The following is a 23,629-nucleotide window of genomic DNA, read 5'->3' as shown; positions in this document are numbered from 1 at the left end:
GGGGTGGTGATGGACAGAGCTTCTGAATGATGCAGAATACTCTTACCAAGTCAAGAGATCATGGTTTTAATCCATCACCGTTTTTTAGCTCACTGCACCATCCCAGCTCAGAACCAGGCTACATGCAAATTAGTCTGTACCTGTCCCAGTGCATGATGGGAACAGGGCAAACCAAACTACCAAGCCAATTCTTATACTGGGAAGGAAACAAGCTTCCGGGGACCGGTTTCTGGCATCACAGCCTTCGTCGGCCCGGCTTGCCTGAATCCTGATGGTGCAATGAGCAAGGGACTCACGTCTGAGCATACCCTCCCACACTGAGTGTGGATAAAATCGATTTGGGAAAAAGGGGGTGGTGATGGACAGAGCTTCTGAATGATGCAGAATACTCTTACCAAGTCAAGAGATCATGGTTTTAATCCATCACCGTTTTTTAGCTCACTGCACCATCCCAGCTCAGAACCAGGCTACATGCAAATTAGTCTGTACCTGTCCCAGTGCATGATGGGAACAGGGCAAACCAAACTACCAAGCCAATTCTTATACTGGGAAGGAAACAAGCTTCCGGGGACCGGTTTCTGGCATCACAGCCTTCGTCGGCCCGGCTTGCCTGAATCCTGATGGTGCAATGAGCAAGGGACTCACGTCTGAGCATACCCTCCCACACTGAGTGTGGATAAAATCGATTTGGGAAAAAGGGGGTGGTGATGGACAGAGCTTCTGAATGATGCAGAATACTCTTACCAAGTCAAGAGATCATGGTTTTAATCCATCACCGTTTTTTAGCTCACTGCACCATCCCAGCTCAGAACCAGGCTACATGCAAATTAGTCTGTACCTGTCCCAGTACATGATGGGAACAGGGCAAACCAAACTACCAAGCCAATTCTTATACTGGGAAGGAAACAAGCTTCCGGGGACCGGTTTCTGGCATCACAGCCTTCGTCGGCCCGGCTTGCCTGAATCCTGATGGTGCAATGAGCAAGGGACTCACGTCTGAGCATACCCTCCCACACTGAGTGTGGATAAAATCGATTTGGGAAAAAGGGGGTGGTGATGGACAGAGCTTCTGAATGATGCAGAATACTCTTACCAAGTCAAGAGATCATGGTTTTAATCCATCACCGTTTTTTAGCACACTGCACCATCCCAGCTCAGAACCAGGCTACATGCAAATTAGTCTGTACCTGTCCCAGTGCATGATGGGAACAGGGCAAACCAAACTACCAAGCCAATTCTTATACTGGGAAGGAAACAAGCTTCCGGGGACCGGTTTCTGGCATCACAGCCTTCGTCGGCCCGGCTTGCCTGAATCCTGATGGTGCAATGAGCAAGGGACTCACGTCTGAGCATACCCTCCCACACTGAGTGTGGATAAAATCGATTTGGGAAAAAGGGGGTGGTGATGGACAGAGCTTCTGAATGATGCAGAATACTCTTACCAAGTCAAGAGATCATGGTTTTAATCCATCACCGTTTTTTGGGTAGGTAATATGTCCACAGCAGAGATCGCTGAAGCAACTGGAGCACCATTCACAGGTGCAATGAGAGCAGCTTTTATCAGTGGGAGTGCATGTAGAACCGAAGATGTAGGTAATATATCCGGTTCAGTCTCATCCAGCTCACCTACTTGAATGCCATAAATAGTTTGCTTAGTTTGTTTAGTGGTTTGCTTAGCCGGAATAAGGACAGGAGCAGTATCTGAAGTAACAGCACCCACAGAAGCACCAATGCTAGCATCGCTATTCATTTCTATATTTTCTACGTTAAGTAGTAGGCAAGGTCGACTGCATCCATTTACCTGTCTTGGAGAGTCGGATGATCCGGCACCGGAATAGCGATCCGGTTGGAAATTAGTGTTCTTCCCAGAGTCGTTCTCAGAGTCTGCCTGCAATTCCGCTCGACTCGCAGCCGCTGATTAGGCCTGGGCTAAAATTTTGTTCCGTTCGCGGAAATTGCGATAATTTGACATTTTCGCGTTCCGCGGAAAGCGCGAAAATGTCAAAATTTCCACATTCCGCAGCTTGGCGATAATTTGATTCTTGCTCGCGCTGTAAAATAATACATTCTCGCGTGCGCACGATCGCCTTACCTGAATCCCTGCATTCGCCGACAATTTTTCTTGATCCGGTCGCGTTCTCCATGAGATGTTGTATTGTTTTTAGCCATTTGCGCTGTCTCACGACAGTTAGTGCCCGCAGTGACGTCATGCGTCGCGCGATCACGTCTTTCTTCTCGCGATCATGCACCGCGAGACAACTGAAAACAAGATGGCCGCGCCCGCGAGCAACCACATGGGCAAGTTGGTGAGCCGTAACCATGCAGAAAATCTCGCGAACATGCGGGAAAAAAACTTCCGCATCTTCGCGATATTTCCGCGTGTTTGCGATCATTTTTAACATTTTCGCGATAATTTGTGAAAGTGGATTTCGCAAATTCCGCCCACCCCTACCGCTGATATGCCTTCCCATGAATCAATAATGTCCCGTTGCACTGCTGCCAAGAGTGCCTGGTCTGGGACTTTTCCTGAGTTGATTAATTTCAGGACTTGCCTCTCCACTCGTGGAGTCGTTTTTTTTCTCACTGGTGCACCCTTACTCTGCTCCTCTGCCAGGCTGGATGCTGTGTTAGGCAGAGTAATTGCCGCCGAGTTCCGAGTTGTGCGGCCAGCCCGCACAGGATTCACCCTCGGAGGAGCCGATGAACGTGGGGATAACAAGTCGGAAAGCAAGGCCAGAGGAGAACCAAGCAGCAGGGAGTTCGTCGACGATGAACACAGCTGCGAGTGTTCCCAGACCGGAGAAAGTGCTGTATGTCCTTTCGCAACATAGAAGGTATGCTATACTTTCTCCTTTTTTTCATAAAGGACTTGATTTCTTCTATACAGAAAGCTGATTACTGTTGTTATAAATGCTTTAGCCGGTCTTAGCGTGCAGCGTTCCTAGCCTCAGTATTCATAGGATACAGTTTAAAGTTCAGGAACCCTTGTCAGGCACTGCTTCTCAAAGCGGAGTCAATCCGCCATCTTCCTTTCCAGCAGACTTAATACTAATGTCTTATTCATTTTTTTCCTCTATTTAAGAGGAGATAGGATGCATTTATAAATATCCTGAAACTGTTTTAAAGAATTTTAGCGTTTTATATTGTGTTTGTAATTTTTGTTGATGTTATAAAAAATATATGGTTGTGATTTTTTGTATTTGTGTTTTCAATTAGGTGACATGAAAGTGTACCATCAATTGTATCAATAGGAGAGACAATTATTATCCTTGTCCTGATGAAGCTGGTATTTGAATAATTTACTGCCACCAAAACGCATCAACGCCCTTTTTTCCTTTAAAGTTATATTCAATGAACTATCTATGCCCAATCATACAATTCATTGATGGACCTTTATCAAATTGATTGATTCTCTTGAGATAACAGTGTTATGATGATTTCAATGTTTCACATGTTTGTTGTCTCTCGTGTACTCTAGACTTTGATCATTTGTTGTTTGTAACCACACTGGTTGCATTTTTGATTTTAACCATGAACATTTTCTAACAAAATATCTTTTTAATAAAATTATTTTTATACTAGTTACACTTCTTATCTATGTGTTTATAATTGTTCTTTGGGCCCGTGTTTGTGGTTGATGAGAGATCTTTGAGTGATCAGATGCTGAGCTGAATTACATTTGGGATTTATATTTGGTCCGGGAGAATTCTTTCTGTATCGAGGATGACTGCAGGCAAATTGGGACCCTGCTACATTAGGGTGACGTCCCCATCTGCGGCCTTCGAGTGGCAAAATCCTTAGCCTGAGATAGGTAGGCTGCTTTTGAATTTGGCTGAAGACCATTTGTTGGAGGCTGTATCATAGCGCAAGCCGGCGACTTTCTCAGAAGAAAGTAAGCATGGGAGGACATTATTTGCATAGGACAGCCCTCTTCTAAGTCCCATCATTCTGTTGCAGTTGCCATGTAGCGTTACTAGAGGGCAGCATTACGAACATAAGAGCACACCAAGGCTTTTCTTCTGCTTGCTCAGATACCTCTTGTTCATGTTCGTCTTGCAGGGCCTGCAGAGTCGAGGACTGCGATGACTGAGTGAATGAGTAATGAGGTACATGCTGGCCTGTATTTGTGGTGAAAGGGGAATGTTTGGAAGGAAAACAGCCAGACGAAAGTGTCAAAGCATACGTGTTTGCTGAGTGATTGAGTGAGTGTCACCTGGCTCTTTGAATGGACATGTGAGAGAGGAACATGCAGCTCCATTGTCCTCAGAGGATAGAGGAAGCACAGATGAATATTTTCCTCAAATAAAAACACTTACACCACCACAAAGCTGACAAGAGCGATATGCTGCTTTGCAGGTGTAAGGATTTGCCATGTTTGGTGCATAAATATGCATGGTTAGCGAGGTTTTTTTCAGAACGTCAGCAGCGCAGCCTTTAGTATTATCCTTAGGCCAGAAATATCAGGCACTCCTTTGGGGTATGAGGCCAAAAAAAACCTTTGTGAAGCTTGCTCCAGTCATCTGCAGGATAGAAAAACACTGGGGAAAAGTTACAGAGGGAGCCAGGCTGCACAACATTTGGTCACGGTTCGATAGAAATCTTTAGCAAGGACTTTTGACCACCCCTCGCTGTGGGACCTGGATGCCCATACCTCTGTGGCTCTGACACATTTTTTGACCTCTGGATAGCACCGTCTCATTACCCCTCAAACATTCCCTCTGAGTACCCCAGCTTTGGTAGTGCACCAACACGTTTCAATCCCTTGAGTGACTACAGACACCCTTCCTATGTGCTCTCCATTTACATTCCGTCAGTAACCCAGGTGCTTCTGTCACTGTTCAGTCTCAAGTGGCCGGTTGGATGCACATTGCTCGGATGTACAGGCACTTACCACTCTGTACAGCCCTCTCATCACACACAGACCACACTTCTTTAAATCATAAATACATGTTCTGACTAACAGTAATGCTGTGCCTTCTCTCTGTAGATCATACCCAACGTAAGAAGGACAAATAAATTGAAGAGCGTACCAAACTCTCAACAGACACTGCCAGAACATGTGCTGCTGCCTATTTGCATGCCATGATTATTCTCTATGACCCATCCAACTACTTTCCACATGTACCCTTTCCCTGCCTCATTCATCTGCTCCAATGCCCCTATTTATTTAACAAATGTTAGTGCTCTCAGATATCATAGCGGGAATCTCTATACCATCTCTTGCCAATAGAAATATCCCAAGGGTCCCTATAACATGCCGCACGGAGGGAAGGGGAGGCAGAAAAACCTTGGTGAGCACCACCTGCAAAAATTCCACGACATGCTCCTTGTTGTACCTTTCAATACAATAACTGCAGTTGGGTTGTATGGTGCCCCTCCTTTTGGTTGGTAATGGAACTGTCATATACCTGTTTGCCCCAAAGCCCCCCTGTTGCCCATATCCTTTCGGGGTGAATCCCATAAAGGAGGAGGGGAGCAATAAAAAGTATGGGTAGCCTCCCAAAAATTGCCCAGAAGTCATGTCATTCTGTGCACCCCATCGCCCTTCATAATGCACTCCCAACCCCCTTTTGAAAGTCCTCCCCTAAATTTGACAGCACCCCCCCCAAATCAGAGAGTGTAGGGGGGCGCAGTAAAACACATTTTGGGGATCCTCACCAGAAGTCCCATCCTATGTAAACCCCATCTGTGGGAATGGGAACCACTGCATGAGTGTCCACATTTGGCTCTACTCTGACCACTCCTCTCTCCCCTGACTTGCCTCCTTCTCATGCATGCATGACCCCTTCTTCACCCCAGGACTCCAGCCTCCCTAGCTCTCCTCCTACACCTCTTCTCTATGTCCTTAATCTCTAACCCCCACCCACTACACCCACCTCATCTGTTCCCCTTCTTTTACCTGTCACTGACCCCGCCCCTTGCACTAGCCACACCCATGTTACTTACCAACCACTCTGCAATTCACCATCTGGCAGGCATGACTCCACTCTGACACCACACACACACAGGTTTTGCCTACCAATTGGCCACATAGGCCCATCTGGAACTTACCTCTGCTGCACCACAATCAGTCACCTCGTGCCGATCCCGGGATTTGAACCCTGGTCACCTGGATGGAAGGCAGGAAGTTATCCACTGGGCCACACTGGTTCCCCTGTCAGTACCCATGTGCGGCCTTCGAGTGGCAAAATCCTTAGCCTGAGATAGGTAGGCTGCTTTTGAATTTGGTTGAAGACCATTTGTTGGAGGCTGTATCACAGCGCAAGCCGGCGAATGTCTCAGAAGAAAGTAAGCATGGGAGAACATTATTTGCATAGGACAGCCCTCTTCTCAGTCCCATCATTATGTTGCAGTTGCCACGTAGCGTTACTAGAGGGCAGCATTACGAACATAAGAGCACACCAAGGCTTTTCTTCTGCTTGCTCAGACACCTCTTGTTTATGTTCGTCTTGCATCTTGCGTACCAAACTCTCAACAGACACTGCCAGAACATGTGCTGCTGCCTATTTGCATGCCATGATTATTCTCTATGACCCATCCAACTACTTTCCACATGTACCCTTTCCCTGCCTGATTCATCTGCTCCAATGCCCCTATTTATTTAACAAATGTTACTGCTCTCAGATTTCATAGCGGGAATCTCTATACCATCTCTTGCCAATAGAAATATCCCAAGGGTCCCTATAACATGCCGCACGGAGGGAAGGGGAGGCAGAAAAACCTTGGTGAGCACCACCTGCAAAAATTCCACGACATGCTCCTTGTTGTACCTTTCAATACAATAACTGCAGTTGGATTGTATTGTGCCCCCCCTTGTGGTTGGTAATGGAACTGTCACATACCTGTTTGCCCCAAAGCACCCCTGTTGCCCCTATCCTTTTGGGGTGAATCCCATAAAGGAGGAGGGGAGCAATAAAAAGTATGGGTAGCCTCCCAAAAATTGCCCAGAATTCATTCTGTGCATCCCATCGCCCTTCATAATGCACTCCCAACCCCCTTTTGGAATTGCTCCCCCAAATTTGACAGCACCCCCCCCCCAAGTCAGAGAGTGTAGGGGGTGCAGTAAAACACATTTTGGGGTTCCTCACCATAAGTCCCATCCTATGTAATCACCCCATCTGTGGAATGGGAACCACTACATGAGTGTCCACATTAGGCTCTACTCTGACCCCTCCTCTCTCCCCTGACTTGCCTCCTTCTCATGCATCCAGGACCCCTTCTTCACCCAAGGACTCCAGCCACCCTGGCTCTCCTCCTACACCTCTTATCTTTGTCCTTAATCTCTAACCCCCACCCACTTCATCTGTTCCCCTTCTTTTACCTGTCACTGCCCCCACCCTTTGCACTAGCCACACCCATGTTACTTACCAACCACTCTGCAATCCACCAGCTGGCAGGCATGACTCCACTCTCCCACCATACACACAGGTTTTACTTACCACTTGGCCACATAGGCCCATCTAGATTTTACCTCTGCTGCATCACAATCAGTCACCTCGTGCCGATCCTGGGATTTGAACCCTGGTCACATGGATGGAAGGCAGGAACTTACCCTCTGGCACACACTGGTATCCATGTCAGTACCCTATCAAATCGTCCCCATAACATGGTCTTCCGTTTCATGTGCAATGGAAGCCACAAGCACTGACACCAGGTGCTGTATGTTGCTCATAGTTACTACGGCAGCAGGTTAGACCTCCAAGGAGCCGTAGCTCATTGGTCAGTCTTGTTGCCTCTGGTGACACAGATTTTCCCAAGACAAGGGTTCAAGTCCTGCCAATGCTGTCCAAGTGACCTGAGAGGGTACATTTTCAATCAGTGGTTTAATTTTCATTAGCTAAGTTTTTTTTCACTTGGAAAAACAGAGGAGAAAAGTGCCACTCTTTTTGGCACGTGCGCCCAAAAATTATACATCTTTTCGTGATGACCTTCCACCAACCTCCCTTTTTCTCAAGTAGGTGCAATAGGGACAATGCCTTATCTTCCCTTATAAATGTGTTTATTCTTAGTCCTTTAAATTTGGCGTACTTTAGAGCACAAATGTTGCCTCAGGTGTATATATGAGCACAAGAATGCAAGGAGGGTGTTACACTGATAGTAAAATAGGTTGGATGGTGGTGATTTTTCTTTTTGGTGTGAGCCGATCTCTCCAATAAGGTCTCTGATGCATGTGATGTTGGCTAGGATAAAGGTCAAGTAGGAGCTTTGGCTAATGAAATGAAGGGTACAGTTTGAGGCAAGTGAAACTCCCTTTATTAGGTGCAATATGAAGCTAGAAAGATTGTTTTTCTCAAGAGGCAGCGAAGAGCAGAGTTAGACCTTTGCTTCAGGAAGTCCTAATCATGCCTACTGAAGCAAGTGAAGGGATTGTGGTGACAAAGCACAGAACAGCACGGCACTGGGCTAGGCTGGTCTGGCACTGGGGCTTTAAGCAGCCCCTTCCTTCCTTTGAAGGAAGCCCACGAGCCCTCGAACGCTTAGGTTCTGTATAGAGGATGACTGCAGGCAATTTGGGACCCTGCTACATTAGGGTGACGTCCCCATCTGCGGCCTTTGAGTGGCAAAATCCTTAGCCTGAGATAGGTAGGCTGCTTTTGAATTTGGCTGAAGACCATTTGTTGTGTGGGGACACAGCGCTGGGCTGGGCTGGGTTGGGCTGGGCTGGGCTGGGCACTGGGGCTTTAAGCAGCCCCTTCCTTCCTTTGAAGGAAGCCCACGAGCCCTTGAATGCCCAGGTTTTGTATAGAGGATGACTGCAGGCAATTTGGGACCCTGCTACTTTAGGGTGACGTCCCCGAGTGCGGCCTTCGAGTGGCAAAATCCTTAGCCTGAGATAGGTAGGCTGCTTTTGAATTTGGCTGAAGACCATTTGTTGGAGTGAGGTAATTCAGTTTCCGATCTCGTTCGTATTTAGCCACCATTTTGTGTCTTTCTGCCATTTTGTGTTGCCCTCACTCAGGCGGCACGGTGAACGAAGAGTTCTTTCTCCTCATCCTACTGCAACGTGTCAAATAACCTCCTGCCTCTGTTTATAGCTGGTGTCAGGGTCCGGCCGACTCCACTAATCCTCGTCTGGTCTGACTGCTCCCTGTTTCAACTATCTGTTGGTTCGCACCATTCTTTCCTGACTTTATCTTATCCTCTGGCCTTCGCTATTCTTTACTCGTATTCTCTCATTTCACAACTGTCCTCTAGGCCATACAAATGTGTCCTGCCACCTGCAAGTCGACTTATAAACACTACCACTGATTAACTTGTGGGGAAGGGTGACAAACACAGTTGGGAGAGGGGCCTATTTGAGTTACTTAATATCTTGTTTTCACATTCTTCTCATTGGTTGACCCTGTATGCATTGGGAGTGTTCCTTGCGAATGTGTATGTTATAAAAGATTGTGCGCCACAAAGTAAAGTGGCAGTCTCCTGAGAACATACCGAGTGTACTTCTGGGACAACTGTACTTAGCTGCAGCTAATAAACCTTATCTTCTACGCCTAACGGAGTGTCCCGTGTCTCTGTTCGACAAAGCAGGTGAACTCAGGAGATTAAGGCGTAGCCTGCGCCGCCAGGCCCCTAAGGTCTTGGTTCTTCAATTGGCGCCCGAACGTGGGCCAGCTTCAGAGGTAGCAGTTCTTGCCCAAGGATCATGAGGAGCCCCGCAGGAACATTCTGGAGGAATCGCGAACCACGTCAAGCGACCCCTGTATATCGAAGTGGTCCGAAGGTCTTTTGCAGCGCGGTTTCTCCTTTCTGATGGCTGCTGATGACTGCTGCCATGACCACTGCCCTGCTTTGGTCCCTTTGATGATGTGTGGTATCGCGAGACATTAGACGGGCCTCTGTTGGCGTAAGAAGACAATTAGTTAAGTTTTGGTGGGTAGCTCCCACTATTTTTGTTTTGATTTGGGTCTTTGGGTCTATTGCAAAAGCCGAAGCCGAGGGGTGAGTACGTTTGTGGTATAGTATTTGATTTAACCCCTTGATGTTTGTAAACAGTCCAGTGAAATAACGATGCCTGGTCTGAATAAGTTTAAGAAGTTCTGTTGCTTTGGTTGTTATAGGGATTCCCGGCTGGAGGACTCTTGTCCGATTCCTCCGGTTGGAACTCCCACCTATGAGCTTTATTCAAAACATGGTGTCGGCCCCATCGCCTTTAATAAGGCATGGATCCGATACACGAAGAACGATGGCGTTCTACAGTGGCCACTAAATGGTAGTTTTGAGCCTGACATATTAGACAATTTGATATTGTTCAAAAGACAAGCCCGGCCGGCAATGTTTGACTCTTTTCGCCTCTGGCGTAAGGAAGCCAAACAGAAAGAAATTAAGCAGGCAAAACGAGATAAGAAAGCACAAAATATGACGATTTTACAGGCTGCCCAGCAGTTTAAAGATAATGAGATTGATAATGCAACGGAAATCTCAGAGAGACAGCATCGTATGGCAATAGATAGATGCTATCCGGTGTTGCCTAATTCCCCTTCTGATAAAAGTAAGGATCTGGAGGTAGACCCTTTGATGTCTCACCTATTGAGATTGCCTCCACCCTATGTACAAGGTGCTAATGCACCCCCGTTGTTACAACCTGTTCAGCTACCTGTTCTCCCCCCACCTGTTCCGGTTCTTCCACAATTGCCTCTTCCGGTATTGCCACCCCCACCTCTCGTGCAACCGATTCCTTTGTCTCCATCTCCTGAACCTCAATCTTCTTTGCCTTCGGCTCCCCTTATAACTGCCAGTTCCTCTCCTGTATCGCCTAATACCTTGTCCCCTGTCCTTATGTCTAATTCTCCTACTGTGCGCAAACGAATATCTGGTTTCTTGTCCCCTTTCTTTGAGACTCTGAACATGTCTCCGGCTTTCTCTCGAAGACAGTCTCGTAGTCAACTTCCAGGTTCCGACGAACGGGTAGTATTGGACTCTCTCGCTCGCAAATGGATCGAGAAGGGTCCCCAGTATAGTGTGAAAGATATCATGACCACCTTTCATCATTGGGAGGCGCACACGCAAAGATATGTATTTAATGTTATGTGTGACACTCTCGCTAAAGAATGGGAGGATATGAATTTGGGTTTACTTCCCCAGGGTTTGTTGGATGTTCAGGCTAATTTCGATAAAGGACTTGTTGTGGGTTCTAAGGTTGAGGACGCTGTAAGGACACTTGTTACTTTTAGGTCGTTATTTTATTCACAAACTTTTCTTGATTCTGACCCTGCTGTTCGGCAGACATTGAAACATTACCCAATGAGAGAGGTTCCTCCAATATGGAGGGAAGAGGTTGCGCAAGCAGGTAATAATCCAGCTATTCCCGCTCACTTCCAGCGTATATGGGTACATGTGCCCTGGAAGAGATCTGATGTTTTGGCCCTCAAACAATTTTTACCGAATCCCCGTAAAAACCCTGCTGGTTACTATAAAGAATTGTCTCAAACTGTTGATGCCTGTATTATGAATTTAGCGGATATTGACATGCTGATGGGAAATGTAGTCCCACAAGCGTTATGGGCTCGGATTCGTAGAGAGGATCACGTTCAAGAACTGGGTGGTACATGGGATGCTATAACTGCCTCGGATAGAGCACAAGTGGGTGGTGCGAAGCCTAATGTTTTGATCACAGAACTCCCTGGTAGGATTATTACTTTAATGAAAACAATGATGTCCGCCTTACGAGTTAATTAGGATAAATTAGCCGCGTGCAAACAGAAGAAAGATGAGAGTGTCTCCGATTTCTTCACTCGTTTTGAGGAGACGTTTATTGATCACAGTGGTCAGGATATGACTACGGAGGGTGGACAGCGATTATTTGTAGATAAATTCGTATTCAATTTGCTCCCCGAGTTGTCACATAAGTTAAAAGACTCTGAAAGTTCATCGGCTGTTTCTTCTTCGGCTCAGATATTGGCTACTGCTCAATATTACGAAAACAGGGACAAAGAGGAAAAAGACAAGCAAGAGAAAAAGACTGAAGAATTAAAAACGAAGGTTCTTCTGCAACAAGCTTATCCTCCTCGCCCTGCTCCGCGCCAGTTCCAACAGCCTCCCCAGATTCAGAGGGTGTTTCAAAAGCCTGAGCCCTATATTCCGCGGCCTTTGTTAGGTCCCAACCAATGCGCCCATTGTAGGGAGGAAGGTCATTTTAAGAATAGCTGCCCGGTTTTATTACAGCGTAATGGAGGACTAACTACTCAACGAGGTCGTGGTGGTTCCCAGTTAGCGCCCAGGGGTAGAGGTCGAGGTATGTCGCCCCAGACACAGCATTCCCCTCCACCTCCACATTCTATGAACTACTTTGATCAACAAAATACTCAGCCTACACAGTTTTACAATGATGATTACTATGTTGAAGGTGAGAATGACGGTCTTCATGCTAACTAGGACAGCCATAGACAAAGTAAGGGAGTTGTATCGATTCCAGTAGATCAGAATGGGCCTTATGTTAATGTCACTACAATGGGTGTTTCAGAGCCATTTCTTTTAGATACTGGTGCGATGAGAAGTTCTATTATTCACTCTAAACTCCCTGGGGCACCTTTGTCTGGCTTAACAAACGTATCCGTAGGATTTTCTGGCGCCCCAGTTCATAGCCCGGTCTCTTGTCCTCTGCCTATTTCAATTGGTTCTTATGATTTGGAAGCTAGGCTTCTTTTAACGACTGGTTGCGGCGAAAATCTGTTGGGTTTGGATTTATTGAAAAGACTGCATGCAACGATATATTGTTCTCCTTCTGGTGTACTTCTCGTTTTAGGGCAGAAACGGACTTCCCCAATGTATTTGTCTAAAGATCAATTTCCACCTGAATTGCTCTCTCTCTCTGCAACACTTTTGGCTACGGGTCCAAATGATGTTGGTTGTCTTGAGATCCCACCCTATGTTGTTACCCTCAAGCCCAATGCTAAATTGCCACGCATCCCTCAATACAAAATTCCCAATGATGGTGAAAGGGCACTTTTTGCTATTATTTATGATTTGGTTCAGAAGGTTGTGGTCGAGGAGACAAGGGGAAATGTATGCAATAGTCCTGTTCTTCCGGTTCTTAAACGCACTGATCCTTCTCAGCCTCCTGTTTATCGCTTTGTAATTGATCTCCTGGAGGTTAATAAAATTGTTGTACCGCAGTTTCCTGTTGTTCCAGATATCACTGCCCTGTTAACTATGATACCTGCCTCGGAAGCTTGGTTTTCTGTTATCGATCTGAAAAATGCTTTCTTCAGCATCCCCATTGCGTAGGGATATTTTGGGCTTCTCTTTAGGAGGCCGAAGTTTCCGGTTCAAGCGCGCACCCCAAGTCTATTGTGAGAGTCCCTCCATCTATAGCCAAGCTCTGAAATGCCAGCTTGATGCTTTTCCTTTGCCGCCAGGTGCTACCCTTATTCAGTATGTGGATGATTTATTGATTGCTGCTGATTCAGATGATATTTGCAAAAACGTGACTATTGCACTATTGCGTCACTTGTCTGACCTTCACCATAAGGTTTCACCTTCTAAATTACAATATGCCCGCCAAGAGGTTACCTATTTAGGTCATCTCTTGTCGAAGGAGGGAAGGCGACTGACCCCAGAACGTATTCAAGCAATTGCACAAATGTCTGTGCCATCCACACAAAGAGAAGTGCGTGCCTTTCTGGGCATTACCTCTTATTGTAGACAATGGATTCCAAATTTTTCTTTGGTGGCACTCACTTTGAAAGACACACCCCAACCCCTTCCTTGGACTGATGAATGTCAGAAGAGTTTTTCTGATTTACGTGCTGCCCTGTGCTCTGCTCCTGTGTTGGGTACTCCGGATTACAGTAAGCCCTTCATGCTCTATGTCCATGAAAGAGAGGGTTGTGCGTTGTCAGTCTTAACACAACGATTTGGAGACAAGCAGCGGCCATGTGCCTACTTTTTGGCTACATTAGATCCAGTAGCCAAGGCATTGCCTAGTTGTCTTAAAGGTACAGCAGCAGCAGCAATTTCTATTCGTCAATCTGCTGGAGTGGTGCGTGATAACACTCTTATTGTCATGGTACCACATGCAGTGGATACCTTGCTAAATAGGACAAAAACGCAGCATCTTACAAGCGCTCGCTTGTCTAGGTATGAACTGACGCTCTTGACTATGTAACACTTTAAATCCAGCCACATTGTTACCTCTTCCAGAAGAGAAAGGTATTCAGGAACAACATGATTGTTTTCTCCGTACTGAGGAGGAGACAAAAGGTAGGATTGATTTGAAAGATACACCACTAATGGACCCGGATGGGATCCTATGGGTGGGTGGCTCTTGTTTTAAACTCCCTAATGGTGAAACAACTTCAGCTTACGCTGTTACCACCTTGCATACAATCGTGGAGACAGCATGCATCAGACATAATTCAGCTCAGGCGGCCGAACTGATAGCTTTGACCAGAGCATGTGTGTTATCTAAGGCGAAGAGAGTGAATTTATATACCGACAGCCAGTATGCGTTTGGTGTGGCACATAGCTTTGGTCGTTTGTGGAAGGAAAGAGTGTTCTGTACCTCCCACGGTACCAAAATACAGCATGGTCAGTTGGTAACTGATCTTCTTGAGTCACTTGCTTTGCCTACCCAGATAGCAATCATAAAGTGTAGTGCGCATAAGAGGATTACTGATGATGTTGGTCGTGGGAATGCTTTTGCGGATGAGGTAGCGAAAGAAACAGCCAGAGATGCTATGAGTCGCATGTATGTTGCGGGCCCTGCAAATCGGGTCAAGGAAAAAGGAATGTGTGAGGATACAATAGAAAGTGTGAGATCGATTCAAGGAGAGGCTACAGAGAAAGAGTTGAGTAAGTAGAAAGAGAGTACAGGAATGTTAGACACGATGGGATGTTGGATAGAATTATCAGAACATCAGCGTTGGCTGTTACCAGATGCCTATGTACTGCCTGTAGTTGCTATGGCACATGGTCCAGCCCACATCAGTGCGAAAGGAATATGTAAGCTTCTGGCTCCAGTGTGGCTGAACGAAGGGATTCCAAAATGTGCAGATAATTTAGTGAAGCATTGTATCGTTTGCTTGATGCATAATCCAGGAAAGGGAACCCCAACTCCAGCAGGTCATTTTGCTCCCCCAACATATCCTTTTGAGGTGTTGCAAATTGATCATATTCACATGGAACGATGCAACAATCTCAAATATGTTTTTGTGGTGGTGTGTGCCTTCTCCAGATGGATAGAGGCCTACCCCCTGAAAGACAACACTGCTTTGTCCACTGCCAAAGTTCTTCTGAAAGAGTTCTTCCCTAGGTTTGGTTTGCCGCGCATTGTCTGGAGTGACAATGGAAGTGAATTTGTGGGCCAAATTATGAGAAAGGTGTGTGGCAGTCTTGGGATCGTCCAAAAATTCCATGCGGCGAACCATCCCCAATCAGCGGGTTTGGTAGAGTGCTATAACGGCACTCTCAAACTTAAGCTTGCAAAGGTACAGGCTAGCACGGGACTTGCCTGGCCCGATGATTTACCTTTGGCTCTCCTATCCACTAGAACAGCCATACATTCTCGTTTGGGACTCAACCCATACGAGGTTGTTTTTGGGTGCCCGGCTAATGTTTGGGGAGTCCCTCGCCCTAAAAAGTATTCTGACATACAGTATCCAATGCTGATTGATTATTTGCATGACCTCACGACTAAATTACGTGTTCTCCACCAACAGGTTCGAGATGCTTTACCAGAGGACTCCACAGACCCAGGTCATTCTATCCAACCGGGAGACTGGGTCTGTGTGAAAAATTTTCAAAGGACAAAGAATTTGGAGCCTCGTTGGAGGGCGCCTCGACAGGTCTTTCTAGTCACGCATACAGCAGTGAAGGTCGAAGGAAAAAAGAACTGGATCCATGGCGTGCACTGCAAAAAGGTGCCCTTGCCCTTGCCTTTTGACCAGTGGGTCTGTAAGGGTGTAGGTGATTATGAAGGCGAAAGGGTCCCTCAGTTTGTACCTTTCAGTAGTGCACACATAGATGGAGCTCGGTCTGAAAAAGAAGATGACGACGTTTTACAAGAAGCAGTACCGCCACATCTTCGATTGAACACTACAGATCCACAGACACTAATTCAGGACCAAACTGTGCTGAACGGAACTCGATATAATTTAAGGCCTAGACTGGTCAAGGACACCTGAAATTTTCATCTCTTACGTGACATGAATCATCTGTCCAGGTTGCAGGCTCACGGTAGGAGACTTGGTTCGTGACCTGTATAGTGGCTAGGCCCCCAGGACTTGCAGTGTCATAGGACGGCTAATAATCACAGCCAAGTGAGTAAGGAAGATTGCCGTGAGCAACAATTTTAGAGGATGAATGTCAAATTGGGAAAGAATAATAGGAAGGAAGAGATGAAAAAGAAATATTGTAAATTAGTGTACAGTCAATGTGGCATAACATTGTGTGTTCTTATGTTTTCTAGGATCTTATTGGCTTGTATAGGTTGGATTGTTCATGTTATGCAGCACAAATCTGTTCCTACTTCTATTTCTTTGCCTTTTCATTCTACTATCTCCCCACACCAATTATATACGCTTCCCCAACATGAACTAATCAGGAGAACAGAATATTTTAACAATTCATTTGTCCAGTTATTGCACCAACACCAATTGGTAGTCAACACAACCGACTGTTGGGTGTTTGGACTTATGCCTCATACCACCGAAAAAGGGATGCCATATTTAGCCCTTCCATTTTCCTATGAAGGTTCCACTTGGGCCTATTTTGTAATGTTTTCAAATGCATATCAGAACCGATTTAGACGTCCAGCTGGTTCATATGGTAATGGACAAGATTTTAGTCATAGTTCTCTGATAAAAGGAATAGTGGCTATGGCTAGAATTGTGGAGAATGGCAAAATTCCTGTTGATGAGAAACAGGCATACGACGCTTGGAACGTGACTCGTTACGCCACTAGCCTTACAGATAGGAGTAAACAGGGAAAATCTCCACCAATTTGGACTGTGCCTCATCGAGGTAACTGTTGTTTACAAATAAATGGCCAGACTACTGACACTGGACAAGGAAAGAGTGTTTGTTCCCATACGTACATTCACACATCTCAGAGCCTACACGTGGCTACCGACGGATTTTTCAGGAACATGCTATATAGCCTTTCTTCTCCCCCCTACATATACTGCTCCTTCGGGACATCACAGAAACAGATATGGCAGAGGGATTATTGATTCTAAAGACACGGCAGGACAAGAGGGAGGTGATTTCCTTAAAGGATTTCTTCCTTTTTGGGGCCCAATGGCCAACAGTAGAAACATGAGACAATTGGTTCGGGTTGTTGAGACTACCATAGATGTCACTGTGGGAGCCTTGAGTAATCTCACAGCTGAAGTTCAGGCGGATCGTCTCATGACATTGCAGAACCGGATTGCGTTGGATGTTATTCTTGCAGATCGTGGTGGAGTTTGTAAATTGATCGGATCTAGCTGTTGCATTTATATACCTGACGACGCCCCTACGGTATACCAAGCCATCTCCAAATTACATGTGATCTCCGAGTCGAATCATCAGGATGAAGGAGATTGGTCTTTGTTTGAATGGTTTTGGGGATTACTGTCAAAATGGGGATGGAAGGTATTAACATTCCTTGGAGTGATTTTGGCCATCATTTTTTCCTGTTGTCTCTGTATGCAGTGTGGCCCCGCCATCTGTGGTCTTTGTGCCACTATGTGTGTCCCAAGGCCTGTGCCACGGAAGACGGAGAGTATTAAAATGATGTTGCAGCAACAGCTTGATGACCTCATGGCTATTGATATCGACTCAGATTAAAATGAGTCTGTGCGTCTTGCCTGAGTAATGGCAAAAGGAGGTTCTGAGGTAATTCAGTTTCCGATCGTGTTCGTATTTAGCCACCATTTTGTGTCTTTCTGCCATTTTGTGTTGCCCTCACTTAGGCGGCACGGAGAACGAAGAGTTGTTTTTCCTCATCCTACTGCAACGTGTCAAATAACCTCCTGCCTCTGTTTATAGCTGGTGTCAGGGTCCGGCCGACTCCACTAATCCTCGTCTGGTCTGACTGATCCCTGTTTCAACTATCTGTTGGTTCGCACCATTCTTTCCTGACTTTATCTTATCCTCTGGCCTTCGCTATTCTTTACTCGTATTCTCTTATTTCACAATTGTCCTCTAGGCCATACAAATGTGTCCTGCCACCTGCAAGTCGACTTATAAACACTACCACTGATTAACTTGTGGGGAAGGGTGTGCACCAACACGTTTCAATCCCTTGAGTGACTACAGACACCCTTCCTATGCGCTCTCCATTTACATTCCGTCAGTAACCCAGGTGCTTCTGTCACTGTTCAGTCTCAAGTCTCTGGTTGGATGCACATTGCTCGGGTGTACAGGCACTTACCACTCTGTACAGCCCTCTCAGCACACACAGACCACACTTCTTTAAATCATAAATACATGTTCTGACTAACAGTAATGCTGTGCCTTCGCTCTGTAGATCATACCCAACGTAAGAAGGACAAATAAATTGAAGAGCGTACCAAACTCTCAACAGACACTGCCAGAACATGTGCTGCTGCCTATTTGCATGCCATGATTATTCTCTATGACCCATCCAACTACTTTCCACATGTACCCTTTCCCTGCCTCATTCATCTGCTCCAATGCCCCTATTTATTTAACAAATGTTAGTGCTCTCAGATATCATAGCGGGAATCTCTATAGCATCTCTTGCCAATAGAAATATCCCAAGGGTCCCTATAACATGCCGCACGGAGGGAAGGGGAGGCAGAAAAATCTTGGTGAGCACCACCTGCAAAAATTCCACGACATGCTCCTTGTTGTACCTTTCAATACAATAACTGCAGTTGGATTGTATGGTGCCCCCCCTTGGGGTTGGTAATGGAACTGTCACATACCTGTTTGCCCCAAATCCCCCCTGTTGCCCCTATCCTTTCGGGGTGCATCCCATAAAGGAGGAGGGGAGCAATAAAAAGTAAGGGTAGCCTCCCAAAAATTGCCCAGAAGTCATGTCATTCTGTGCACCCCATCGCCCTTCATAATGCACTCCCAACCCCCTTTTAAAAGTGCTCCCCCAAATTTGACAGCACCCCCCCAAAATCAGAGTGTGTAGGGGGGTGCAGTAAAAAACACATTTTGGGGCTCCTCACTATATGTCCCATCCAATGTATTCACCCTATCTGTGGGAATGGGAACCACTGCATGTGTGTCCACATTTGGCTCTACTCTGAGCCCTCCTCTCTCCCCTGACTTGCCTCCTTCTCATGCATGACACCCTTCTTCACCCCAGCGTCCCTGGCTCTCCTCCTACACTCTTCTCTATGTCATTAATCTCTAACCCCCACCCACTACACCCACCTCATCTGTTCCCCTTCTTTTACCTGTCACTGACCCCACCCCTTGCACTAGCCACACCCATTTAACTTACCAACCACTCTGCACCTGTCACTGACCCCGCCCTTTGCACTAGCCACACCCATGTTACTTACCAACCACTCTGCAATTCACCTGTCACTGACCCCGCCTCTTGCACTAGCCACACCCATGTTACTTACCTACCACTATGCAATTCACCTGTCACTGACCCCGCCCTTTGCACTAGCCACACCCATTTAACTTACCAACCACTCTGCAATTCACCTGTCACTGACCCCGCCCCTTGCACTAGCCACACCCATGTTACTTACCAACCACTCTGCAATTCACCATCTGGCAGGCATGACTCCACTCTCACACCACACACACACACACAGTTTATACTTACCAATTGGCCACATAGACCCATCTGGAACTTACCTCTGCTGCACCACAGTCACCTCGTGCCGATCCCGGGACTTGAACCCTGGTCACCTGGATGGAAGGCAGGAACTTACCCCTGGACCACACTGGTTTCCATGTCAGTACCCTATCAAATCGTCCCCATAACATGGTCTTCCGTTTCATGTGCAATGGAAGCCACAAGCACTGACACCGGGTGCTGTACGTTGGTCATAGTTACTACTGCAGTGGTCCAGACCTCCCAGGAGCTGTAGCTCAATGGTAAGTCTCGTGCCTCTGGTGTCACAGGTTCTCCCAAGACCAGGATTCAAGTCCTGCCAATGCGGTCCAAGTGACCTGAGAGCGTACATTTTCAAACTGTGGTTTAATTTTCATTTGCTAATTTTTTATTCACTTGGAAAAACAGAGGAGAACAGTGCCACTCTTTTGGCACGTGCGCCAAAAAATTATACATCTTTTCCTGAGGAGTCTGACCTTCCACAAACCTCCCTTTTTCTCAAGTAGGTGCAATAGGGACAGTGCCTTATCTTCCCTTATAAACGTGTTTATTCTTAGTCCTTTAAAATCGGCGTACTTTAGAGCACAAATGTTGCCTCAGATGTATATATGAGCACAAGAATGCAAGGAGGGTGTTATACTGATAGTAAAATAGGTTGGATGGTGGTGATTTTTCGTTTTGGTGTGAGCCGATCCCTCCAATCAGGTCTTTGATGCATGTGATGTTGGCTAGGATAAAGGTGAAGTAGGAGCTCTGGCTAATGAAATGAAGGGGAGATTTTGAGGCAAGTGAAACTCCCTTTATTAGGTGCAATAGGAAGCTAGAAAAATTGTTTTTCTCAAGAGGCAGAGAAGAGCAGTTAGACCTTTGCTTCAGGAAGTCTTAATCATGCCTACTGAAGCAAGTGAAGGGATTGTGGTGACACAGCACAGTACAGTACAGTACAGTACAGTACAGTACGGCACTGGGCTGGGCTGGGCTGGGCTGGGCTGGCGCTGGGGCTTTTAGCAGCCCCTTTCTTCCTTTGAAGGAAGCCCACGAACCCTGCAACGCCCAGGTTCCGCATAGAGGATAACTGCAGGCAAATTGGGACCCTGCTTCATTAGGGTGACGTTCCCATCTGCGGCCTTCGAGTGGCAAAATCCTTAGCCTGAGACAGGTAGGCTGCTTTTGAATTTCGCTGAAGACCATTTGTTGGAGGCTGTATCACAGCGCAAGCCGGCGACTTTCTCAGAAGAAAGTAAGCATGGGAGGACTTTATTTGCATAGGACAGCCCTCTTCTAAGTCCCATCATTCTGTTGCAGTTGCCATGTAGCGTTACTAGAGGGCAGCATTACGAACATAAGAGCACACCAAGGCTTTTCTTCTGCTTGCTCAGATACCTCTTGTTCATGTTCGTCTTGCAGGGCCTGCAGAGTCGAGGACTGCGATGACTGAGTGAATGAGTAATGAGGTACATGCTGGCCTGTATTTGTGGTGAAAGGGGAATGTTTGGAAGGAAAACAGCCAGACGAAAGTGTCAAAGCATACGTGTTTGCTGAGTGATTGAGTGAGTGTCACCTGGCTCTTTGAATGGACATGTGAGAGAGGAACATGCAGCTCCATTGTCCTCAGATGAGAGAGAAAGCACAGATGAATATTTTCCTCAAATAAAAACAATTACACCACCACGAAGCTGACAAGAGCGATGTGCTGCTTTGCAGGTGTAAGGATTTGCCATGTTTGGTGCATAAATATGCATGGTTAGCGAGGTTTTTCTCAGAACGTCAGCAGCGCACCCTTTAGTATTATCCTTAGGCCAGAAATATCAGGCACTCCTTTGGGGTATGAGGCCAAGAAATCCTTTGGGAAGCTTGCTCCAGTCATCTGAAGGATAGAAAAACACTGGGGAAAAGTTACAGAGGGAGCCAGGCTGCACAACATTTGGTCATGGTTCGATAGAAATCTTTAGCAAGGACTTTTGACGACCCCTCGCTGTGGGACCTGGATGCCCATACCTCTGTGGCTCTGACACCTTTTTTGACCTCTGGATAGCACCGTCTCATTACCCCTCAAACATTCCCTCTGAGTACCCCAGCTTTGGTAGCGCACCAACACGTTTCAATCCCTTGAGTGACTACAGACACCTGTTGGACAGGCCACATGAAGGGCTTGCTCCCTCCCCGCATGACAGGGCCCGAGCCCCGGCCCTCCAGGTGTTACCCACAGAAACAACCCACACCCCGTCTCCAGCCGGGACTCCTGCCCCCGGACATCTCTGTATCATGGGGCCGAACCACTACCGGCTCCCTCGCCCGGCCCGGCCGCCATCTTGGACACTGCACCACGAGGCCGCATGGCCTCAGCTCGACCCTAACCCTGGGCCTGGCCAGGCCCCGACATCCCGGCACCACCATCCACCCAGGAGGTGAACGGACCACTTGGCAGGTCAATGGGAGAAAGAAGTGTCGATGGCTCTCCCCCGCCAGGTGCCGATCGCCCCCAGCTCCCCCGGGCGCTGGCTCCACCCCCCTGCTGGGTGTCTGGACTCCCTCATCCCGGACCTCCCGACCTCCAAGTACGAGGGTCCGGACATCAAAGGGCGCCAGACCTATAACTGGGGCAGCTCCAGAGCAGGAAGGCAGTTGTATCCTGGAGTCGAGAGACACCGTGAAGAACTCATCCTTGACGGACTACTGGCGCTGCCGTAGTCCTGCCTTGTGAACTATCATCCTGCCTGCTGGCGCTGCCGCAACCTTCTGCATCCTTCATCCTCGTCGGGACCTGCTGGCGCTGCCGCGGACCGTTGTAACTACCATCCTCGTCGGGACCTGCTGGCGCTGCCGCGGACCGTTGTAACTACCATCCTCGTCGGGACCTGCTGGCGCTGCCGCGGACCGTTGTAACGACCATCCTCGCCGGGACCTGCTGGCGCTGCCGCGGACCGTTGTAACTACCACCTTCACCGGGACCTGCTGGCGCTGCCGCGGTCCGTCCATCTCGAACGCCGAGCTCGAGGATTGTGAGCTATCCATCATACCATCGCATCTACCGGATTGGTAACAAGACTGTCCCGCTACCCCCTTTCCCAACCAAGAGACTAGAATCGAGGGGACCCCTGAGTCCTGACCTCCTTGTACCATTCTATCGTACCTAAAGATTGCTTATAAAGAACGTTAAACCTTATCATTGTGTGGTGTACCTCTGTGGGGGGGAAGTTATTCGTCTATACGATCGCTGGAGACGGCTCTCCCCGGAGACTTTTCCCCTTGTCCTCGGCCGACCCTCCCGGTCCGTCTAACAGGTATGATCTACAGAGGGAAGGCACAGCATTACTGTTAGTCAGAACATGTATTTATGATTTAAAGAAGTGTGGTCTGTGTGTGCTGAGAGGGCTGTACAGAGTGGTAAGTGCCTGTACATCCGAGCAATGTGCATCCAACCGGCCACTTGAGACTGAACAGTGACAGAAGCACCTGGGTTACTGACGGAATGTAAATGGAGAGCACATAGGAAGGGTGTCTGTAGTCACTCAAGGGATTGAAACGTGTTGGTGCACTACCAAAGCTGGGGTACTCAGAGGGAATATTTGAGGGGTAATGAGACGGTGCTATCCAGAGGTCAAAAAAGGTGTCAGAGCCACAGAGGTATGGGCATCCAGGTCCCACAGCGAGGGGTGGTCAAAAGTCCTTGCTAAAGATTTCTATCGAACCATGACCAAATGTTGTGCAGCCTGGCTCCCTCTGTAACTTTTCCCCAGTGTTTTTCTATCCTTCAGATGACTGGAGCAAGCTTCCCAAAGGATTTCTTGGCCTCATACCCCAAAGGAGTGCCTGATATTTTTGGCCTAAGGATAATACTAAAGGGTGCGCTGCTGACGTTCTGAGGAAAACCTCGCTAAC

This window comes from Triturus cristatus, chromosome 7, assembly GCF_964204655.1.
Source record: "Triturus cristatus chromosome 7, aTriCri1.1, whole genome shotgun sequence".
NCBI lineage: Eukaryota > Metazoa > Chordata > Amphibia > Caudata > Salamandridae > Triturus > Triturus cristatus.
This window is presented reverse-complemented; position numbering follows the sequence as displayed.